This window comes from Electrophorus electricus, chromosome 6 (genome assembly GCF_041902795.1).
Source record: "Electrophorus electricus isolate QZ-2024a chromosome 6, ASM4190279v1, whole genome shotgun sequence".
Lineage (NCBI taxonomy): Eukaryota > Metazoa > Chordata > Actinopteri > Gymnotiformes > Gymnotidae > Electrophorus > Electrophorus electricus.
This window is the reverse complement of record NC_137502.1, coordinates 11960662-11969706: the sequence shown is the minus strand read 5'-3', so window position 1 is coordinate 11969706 and position 9045 is coordinate 11960662. Positions and strand designations below refer to the sequence as shown.

At 41.4% G+C, this 9045-nt stretch overlaps 1 long non-coding RNA gene across 1 annotated transcript; it reads right to left on the bottom strand.

The window, feature by feature from the left end:
* Positions 1-2861: 2861 nt before the first annotated feature.
* LOC145658584 (uncharacterized) lies at positions 2862-5544 on the bottom strand. Its single transcript, XR_014124191.1, has 3 exons — positions 5284-5544; positions 3403-3599; positions 2862-2977 (listed from the first exon to the last, which is right to left on the bottom strand). It is a non-coding gene; the product is annotated as an uncharacterized LOC145658584 (long non-coding RNA).
* Positions 5545-9045: the final 3501 nt, after the last annotated feature.

Here is a 9045-nt window from a genome sequence, read left to right as displayed (position 1 = left end):
GATGTAGGACATTATAATGGTGTTTATGCAATTTGTCCTCAGCCATGGGGTAGTGTTAATACTATGTGACTTGCTCTCGGTGCAGGTAACTGTACCCAGGCTGTATATTTTCAGTAGTCTGACAGGGTTATTCCCATCATACAGTTTCTGTGGCCATGCTGACTGTGTGTAAATATGAGCTGTCTGATCTAACACATAATTTACATAAACATATTTGTGACCTCTCAGTGTTGCAGATTGCAGTTGATTTGTAAGCCTAGTTGTTGTTCAGTTGTTTAAGTGAAACGAGCCTACATATGAAAGCATATTGCACCTCGGGAGTGTTATGACCTTTATTATAGTGTGCCATGACTGGTGAAAACACCACCAGCTGCTCATTGTAGCGGTGTTGAGCTTTCCAATATGCTGGCAGCAGTTGCCACTGTGTGTTTATGTTGTGATGAATTGCACTAAGGGATTCTCTGCATAGAAGGCTGTTTCCATTACAGTCGTCACTGAGCTCTCTTTAATATAGATGTTTTTACCTGTAATGAAAATGAACCCAAAATAGCAGATATTGAATTGAAAAGCACAATATCTATACTATACTGAAGTGTTTTTTTTTAAGATTCAATAAGCAGCTTGTTTCTGCAATAATACCGATCTAATTATTATTATTATTATTATTTTCATTTTCATTAAAAACTATCATGGAGCCATAGTTTAGATGTTTGGTGCAATTGTTTTTTTTGTGTGAGATGTATTATATGTGCCAATTTACAGATTTCATGCATAGAAATGACATAAAAATAAGTAAAATTCTATTTAAAAACTTTAAAGCAATGGTTCTCATCTTTACTGTAGTCCTTTGGCACACACACTCTCTCAAACACACACACACACACACACACACACACTCTCTCTCTCTCTCTCTCTCTCTCTCTCTCTCTCTCTCTCTCTATCCCTCTCTCTCTCTGTCTGTCTGGCAGTCTCTGCTCAGTACGGCTCACTCAATCACTTCTGAAATTTATAATATAGTTAGTCTGCATTTTTTCTTATTACTGAATGCAACTATATTCCACATCAACATAATTATAAGCTTATAACTTCTTGTGAATCAGTGGTAAATCGTTGTACTACCCGCTAGACACCAAACGCATACCAGGCAATAAGAGAGACAGAGACATAATACCAGTACTACGAGTCTCTCTTCACTCGACCTCTGCTTAAACCAATTAGTGAAAAGCGCTAAACGCTATTTTGCCTCATTAAAATACTCTCATTAGAAGGCAGGTAGCCTGTTCCCCACACTGAGTTATCAAAATGATAGAAATGGAAACCACACGTGTGTGAGCGCATGGATATTTTATTTTTGAACATAGTAGTTTTTCATCGTTATTGGAAAGAAAAGGCTACAGTTGAACTACAGTGGTGTATAACAAGCACTCAGAGTAGCCAAACTGTTATCATTTGACCTGCTAGACTAACCTGGCTGTTATAACACGCTGCTGTGCTATTTTCAGGTTTGATATATGTGGATCAGTTTCCTTAAAAAATTCTTCAATGATATCTGATCCAGCATTTTTGCTGATAATGGCCAGATATGTGATATCGGATCGTTGTCATCTCTAACTGTTTTCACTGTGATCATTTTTAATGAACTCTGAAAGCCTAGGGGCAAGGTGGCATGTGGGTAGTGGTTCATTTTCTAACCAGTTTAGTTTGTACTTGATCAGATAATGATGTAGAATAATAGTCTTTGTTGTTAAACAGCAACTACAATGGGCAAAAAGCAACCTAGACATTTACTATTGTTTCATTCCTTCTAATTATGCATGTGTCATTTGATACATGGTTCCACATATATCTAAATAAATCATTACAGCACTGCAGTAACGTCCTTGCTTGTTTTTGCCGACGCCCTTAGTGTTTCCTCTCTTGTCCCCTGGAGGTGCCGAGTAGTTTTTAATGCTGTCGTGTGGCGGTGGAAAGCCCTGCCGTGTAAAACTTGAGAGCCCCGTGGGGAAGGGGCTTCTCTGGACTTCATCAGCCCTCCCTGCGATAAGGTTTCAGTGGCTGTGTTCATGCCCTCTCTTCAGGAAACCCCCCGCACCGCACAAAGGTGGAACCACTCCCCAAGGGCCGGTGTTCCAAAAAGCCTTTTGTTGTATTTGTGGGTTTCGCTGGTCTGCAGATGTTGGTGGCAGTCTGTGGATAACTGATGAAAACACATATACGCACAGGATATGAGGAGAATGGTCAATGTCACCAGAACACAGAGCGATCACTCTCCTGCGTTCAGCAGAGCAGGGGCAGGCGGAGCTATTGTGCTGCTTTTCCTCTGATTCACTGAGCTGCGTCCATACTGAACGTGCAGTCCAGGTGCATGCGAACAATATGCTCATACATACAATTTGCCATGTATTAATAACTCTTAGGAAAATGAACTTATTTAAAACATGGAACACAAATATAAGAATTCTCCGTTTCACGTTTTTAAGTACTAGAGCATATCGAGTCCTAGAATAAGATTTGTTTTGTAAAAAATAATTTTGTAGGCCATTGTAAAGAATTGTTTGAAAAGCCGTAAACCATTTATATCTAATAAAAAAACCCACTGAGATGTATAGTGCTTCCACACTTATTTTGATTGCTTTCCCCATAATGATGATGCAGTTTTGTTCTTCTTATTATTTGCTTCTTTTCTGTTAACTTTGCTTTCAGTTTGTCATTTTCTCAAGCATGCCCATTTGGTAGCTGAACCATGTGTTCATTTGCTTCATTTGTAATGTCCATCTTAGAGGCAGCTAGCCTCAGTATGAAATCATCTGACGTGTGCTCCCAGCACACTGCATGCTGAGCTCTTCAGGAAGATAGCATTAGCTATCCTAACAAATGTGGCTTCTGAAAGTGAACTGAATCAGACTGGAAATGTTCTGAGATCAATTTGAGAAAATCCAGTGTGCTGCAGATCCCAGTTTGATTGGCGCTTTGATACCTGTAAAAAATGAACCAAACTTTTGTGGTGAAATGGACCAGAGCTAGAAAAAAACATTCCAAAGTGTTGTGAAACCACCCTTACTCTGTCTGCACTGGCATGTGCTTACAGATCAAGAGCCACTATCTGTTGAACTTGAGACGTTAAGAACAATTCATACAGTGTTATTATATATTAAATATCTGAAACTATCATCTTCACCCACCCCCAGGTATGTGGTAGCATGGGTCGGTTCTCTGCACCTGGTCCTGTGTAGAAATGGTGATTCTCTTCTGCTAGCTTCCCCACTGAGTGCTAATGACCCAAGACCTCTTATAATAACGGTATGACCTCTATCCCCCCTCATTCACACTCTCTTTCTCTCTCCTACTTTCTCTTTCAAACACACACACACAAACACAAACACATAAGGCTGATTGTTTTACCACTTGTGCCTTGGCTGTTTCAGTAAGCTTGTTTCCATAGGCTGACAGAGAGAGCATGGTTCCTCCAGCTTCATAAATCATCACAGCGGCAACTGGTTTAAGACCGTTCACCTAAACACTTCAGTCAGTAGTGTTTTCTGTCCTTCTCTGCAGTCTGGAAGCAGGTGATGCCATTTGCTCCAGATGTACATCACAGACTGAGGAGTAGGACAAGGAAGAGTGCTTTAGTCCAGTTGTTAAATTTCCCTTTTCTGCAAATTGCATATCTTAAATTAGATGTGTTCATGCGGCATGTACCAAGGCGGATTTATGTGTGAAATGGAAGGAGAATTGGATGCGTGTGTGTGTGTGTGTGAGTACCCCTCTTAAATGTGTACAGTTGATTTTGCAGTACCACTTCTGTCCCATACTACTTGTGAATGGATAATGAGTAATGTTAATCTTGGTAATGAGAACACGTGCAGTAAAACAGAACAAGAGTGTAGAATAAGTCACCCCTGCTTTTAAATGTTGCCACCTGTGCACAATAGAACTGCTACAGAGAGAGAGAGAGAGAGAGAGAGAGAGAGAGAGAGAGAGAGAGAGAGAGAATGAATGAAAATCTAGCCCTCCCCTTTCGTGTTTAGGCAACCTATTAACCCTATTTATGTATTTTGTTCCCTTTGTGTAGAGGGGTTCAGTTTACGTGTCCCATAGTTCATTGACCAGTATATGTTTTCAAAGTTTCCCTCTGCTGCTCCCCCCACCCCTGCTATCCTTGCCTCACCCCCACTCCCTTACCCCCTTCATCTTTTTGAGTGTTTACAGCATCTGCGCGTGAACCTGCCCCCTCTGGTCGGAACATAATGCTGGTGGGTACAGAGAGGGCTGCAACTCATAAGATGAATGGAATGTCTTTGGGAACGCTGGTTTCAAAATGCGGTTTGCTGCCGTAGAGTAACCTGATACAAGTAGCTTCTCAGCTACCTGCACACGCTCAGCTGAAGGCAGGGACGCTGCCCTAATCCATCATGCATCTCCATCTCCAAGTAAGCAGATCTTGAATAATAATATTCACTTGCACTGACTGTGTTCTGAGTGTTCTGGTTTGTGTCTTTTTAGTAATTAGGGCTGGCACGGCTGTAGCGTATCGTCTGATATTCCACCTGAAAGTGAGGGTGTGTGTTTTCAAGGGCAGACTTGAGCTCCCCCCCCCCCAAGAGGGGCAGCTTCATCTGGACACTGCATTAACCTTTCACAGCCACCAGTCCCATTCCTGCCAGCTCTCACCATTCATCTTCATCTCTGGCTCTCAATCCTCCATGTGGTTTCTCAATCCTCAAATACTTCCCCCCTCCCACACACACACACACACACACACACACACACACACACACACACACTTTCTCACACATACATGCACTGCTGTCTGGCTGCCATCCCAAATGAGCCCCAAACCGATCACTCAGGTGGGAGCTGTGTGTTGTAACACAAGAAGCAGCCCATTTGGTAGTGTGTTTCAGCGTCATCTTGTTTTAGGAAAGTCGCTTTCGCAGTCTACCATGAGGGTTGTAAAAAAGAAAGAAAGAAGTAAACTTCTCATGTTTGGAATGGACATTTGTAAATTGTCATCAACAGGGAATCACTTATGAATGTTACTGTGTCACTTAAAAAGGTTACTGTGTTGTGGACTTTGGACAAGGAACTATATGTTGTCAAGAGGTGTTTTCTCTGTGAGCTCCTGTCTGGTCCTAAAACTTATACATAACATTATATATTGAAACACACACACACATACACACACGCTCCCACCCACCCAGGCACACACACGCATGCGCACACATAAGGTGATGATAAGGATGAGTCAAATGCACCACACCCAACCATGCACATCCGTCTTACTTGAACATGATTTTATTGCTATGAAAGCACCAAATTTCCTGTCCTTGCCCTCATCCTCTGGCTTCTCGTCCTGTCCCTGTGCCGCAGAGTAGCTTCCTCAGTAGGCTCCAGGAGCCCTTATCGTTCTGAAGCACCACCACATTTCATGGCCATTTCCAAGTCCTTTTGCAGAGCTGTCTATTTTTTCCCCAGTGGATGCTGGGTTATCAGGAACGCTGACGGCACATTGCATCCGGCATTCGGGTCACCGGAGGGGGTGGGTGGGGGTGGAGCCGTGCCCTTCCTGCGTCACATGGCGTAACAATCTTGGGCAAAGGCTAAGAAGCTCAGCCCAGCAGTCTGTTACAGGAAGACACAAGCTGATCTCTCTCTCGCTCCCTCTCTTTTTACCTCTCCCTCTCTCTCTCTCCCTCTCCCTCTCTCTTTCGTCCTCTTTCTCTCCCACACATGCATGGATATCTCAAGCTACTGCCTCTGCCTTGTTCTGCATCTTCCTGCCTTCCGCTTCCTGTGTTTGGAGGATGTCGGGCACATCTTGTGATGGAGTGCGGAGCCAGGTCTTCCTCTCAGGGCTGAGGAGAAATTACTTAACTGAAGCTTTTTAAAACAGAAATGTTTGATGGGAGGGTGACTGGTATGGAGTCCTGACAGAGTGTGGAGAGAGTAAGGGCGAGGGAGTGAATGGGAGCTCTGTTTTAACGGTCGGACATGAACAGGTTGAGATTCATTTATCTGATTGCTGCATAATAGCAACACACGCACACGTGACAAAGCCTCTCATTATTCAGTGTGTTATAGGACAGTGCACCACTGGAATGGTTCTAATTTCCCATCATTGATTGCCTGACTTCCTGAAATAATAAAGGCAGTAGGATCAGTTTATTGCTCTCATGCGTTTCTGTGTTGTAATGATTCACACATGGAAATGATTCACACAAAAGGACGCTTGTGATAGATTTTGATGGCTTTGATATCTCGGAAAACTGCTGTGTATGGTAATATAGGGAAATATAGGGAGTCTAGGATCTAAAACTGACAGATTCTAAAGTAACATATTTGGAGAATTTTCAGCGTATACTATAAGATACTATGAAACAAGCAGCCAACACAGCTTTTACTGTGGATGGAAAGATCATTGCAAAAGTGTTTGAATCCAGAAATCTTACATATTCCTTCATTGCAGAACCGTAAAACCTAAAACTCTACAGATGATCAGTTCAGTGGGAAGGTGATGCGGGTGAGAAAAACGTTTTGGACACCAGATATGATCCATTAGCGAGAAAATGTCTGTCATTACTGCAGCCTGCCAGTCGTCTGCTCTGTTCCAAATTGAGTGACCTGGGGTTACTGTTCTCATACATAGGAATGCCTTTCTATCGAAAGGAACACAGACACTTCTTGGGGGAGAGGAGTTGCTCCGTTTGCCGGCCAAGGTGAGGAGTCTCACCACAGCCCAAACTGGGCTCTGTGGTAAACCTCGGGCCAGTCCCATCCACAGAACACCAGTCTATAACAATGGCTAAACAACCAAAGAAAGGTGGTTTGCATACTATATACAGTACTAGAAATATTCTATATATATCTGAACTATTTCCAACAGTGTTTTTGTTTCATTAATTAGGTTGTATGCATGAAAGCTCATGTGCAATCATGTGTTTAGACTAACGTTATACCCAAAAATGAAGAATCAATATAATGAGAGAGGAGGAGAGAGAGTAGGAATATGAGTGACTATATGAGCTTTAGAATTATGTGCATATTTTGTATTTGACTACAATGCTGTATTATTTAAAACAGCAGGCAAGTAGTCATTATGGTTATGACTACATGCTATTACCCAATACATTACTAATTTTAAGGGTCATGTGCTTCATAAAGCTTGAATTAAGTTGGTCTGGTCAGTTTTACCCAATAAACACTTTCGACAATTAGACTTCATGACGTTTGTTTCACTAGCATATAAACACACATTATGTTGACTGTGACAGAGATGGGACAGCAGCTCTGATAATGTAATGTTGGCCCAATCCCTTTCAAGCCATTGAATTATAGTGGCTGCCTACCTAAGCGAACATGATCCATCATGCTAGCAAGGTGTACTCAACTTCTTTGTTCTCTTTCATTTCAAACATAGGTAAGTTTACAGTCTCTTTATTGTTATTGTCCACAGCATAAATGAGATTTTATCATAATGCCAAAGTAATTACATTTCAATTCAATGATAAGACACACAAGCAAAATGAAGATGGCTATCCTTTGCCAAGGCAAAAATATATTGATATTAAGACACTACTAATATCATTCCTTTTATTCATTGTATTCCATAAAAATAAATAAACACTGTGATCTGGAATGGTGGATCAGGATTAAACAAGCATGAAGATAAGTCATATTAACAGTTGTTATTAATATGAATCTGTAATATGTGTCCCAAAGCCATGCTATTTTTAGTATGAATCTACATAACGAGTGTTTTATTATTCAGCTTTAGAACTTGTTCACCTTTTAGCTTTAGCTATACACATACACACTTACATGTTCTGAGGAGTGGTGTTCTGATGTCATCTTTGCATTGAGGTAATTTGTTGCATTGTATTGATGGCTTGTTTAACTGAAGTTCAACTTCATGTTTGCTTTCATTTAAAAGTAAAAGGTGTTTGTTTAAGTGTATATACACATACCACTCAAAGTCACTTGTGAATGGCAGTCATTTATGTCTGACTTTCATGCAAATTGCAGGACATTTCTCATACACACACACACACACACACACACACACACACACACACACACACACACACACACACACATACATACACACAAACTAGACATATACTCACCTGTGACAGAGTCTGGCTAAAATCAAAGGCCTGTTTGTATTCTTTCCGAATGTGACGAAACTTACAAGAAACATGTGTGGCAGACACAAACATCCCCCCCACACACGCACACACACACACACACACACACACACACACACACACACACACACACACACACACACACACACACACACACACACACACTCACACACACAACACTCACTCACAAGGTTATTTTCTCTGCCACAAACAATTACAAAACAACATAGACCATGTTGAGGTGAGTGTGTAATTACATAAAGTATAGCACACATACCACACACACACTCAAACATGGGCTATGTTGTTCTGTAATAGTTTATGGCACAGAAATGAAAACAACAATGTGTGTTTATGTGACCTAAATATTTTTGAATAGTAAAAGGTATTTTTTAGTGAAAATATCTGTTTTGGCACAAATGTGAAATTCCTATGAAATGTTTGTTTTTAAACAATTAATGGTTTCCCTGTGGCTTTGGTACAAATTCTTGAAGTGTTGTTGAGCACAGAGTTCTAGGACGTTCAGGACTGATATGTGGGGTAGAGAACAACAATGTGCATTGATCAAGATCAAGTGCAAAATGTATGACATAAAAGTTTCAGTCCCATTTCACCTATCAACACACAGACACACACAGACACACACAGACACACACACACACACACACACACACACACACACACACACACACACACACACACACACACACACTCACTCACTCACTCTCTCTCTCTCTCTCTCTCTATCTCTCTGGGGGCAGTATTAATCCCAGATGGAAAGGTGTGAGTGACGTCAATTCATACTCAGGTGGAGCAGGAGTACTATGAGCCCCAGAGATCTGAAGTCTGTGTTCAAATTAGAGCCGTAACCAGGAGGGTTCCTCTCTGTGTGTGGCTGTGT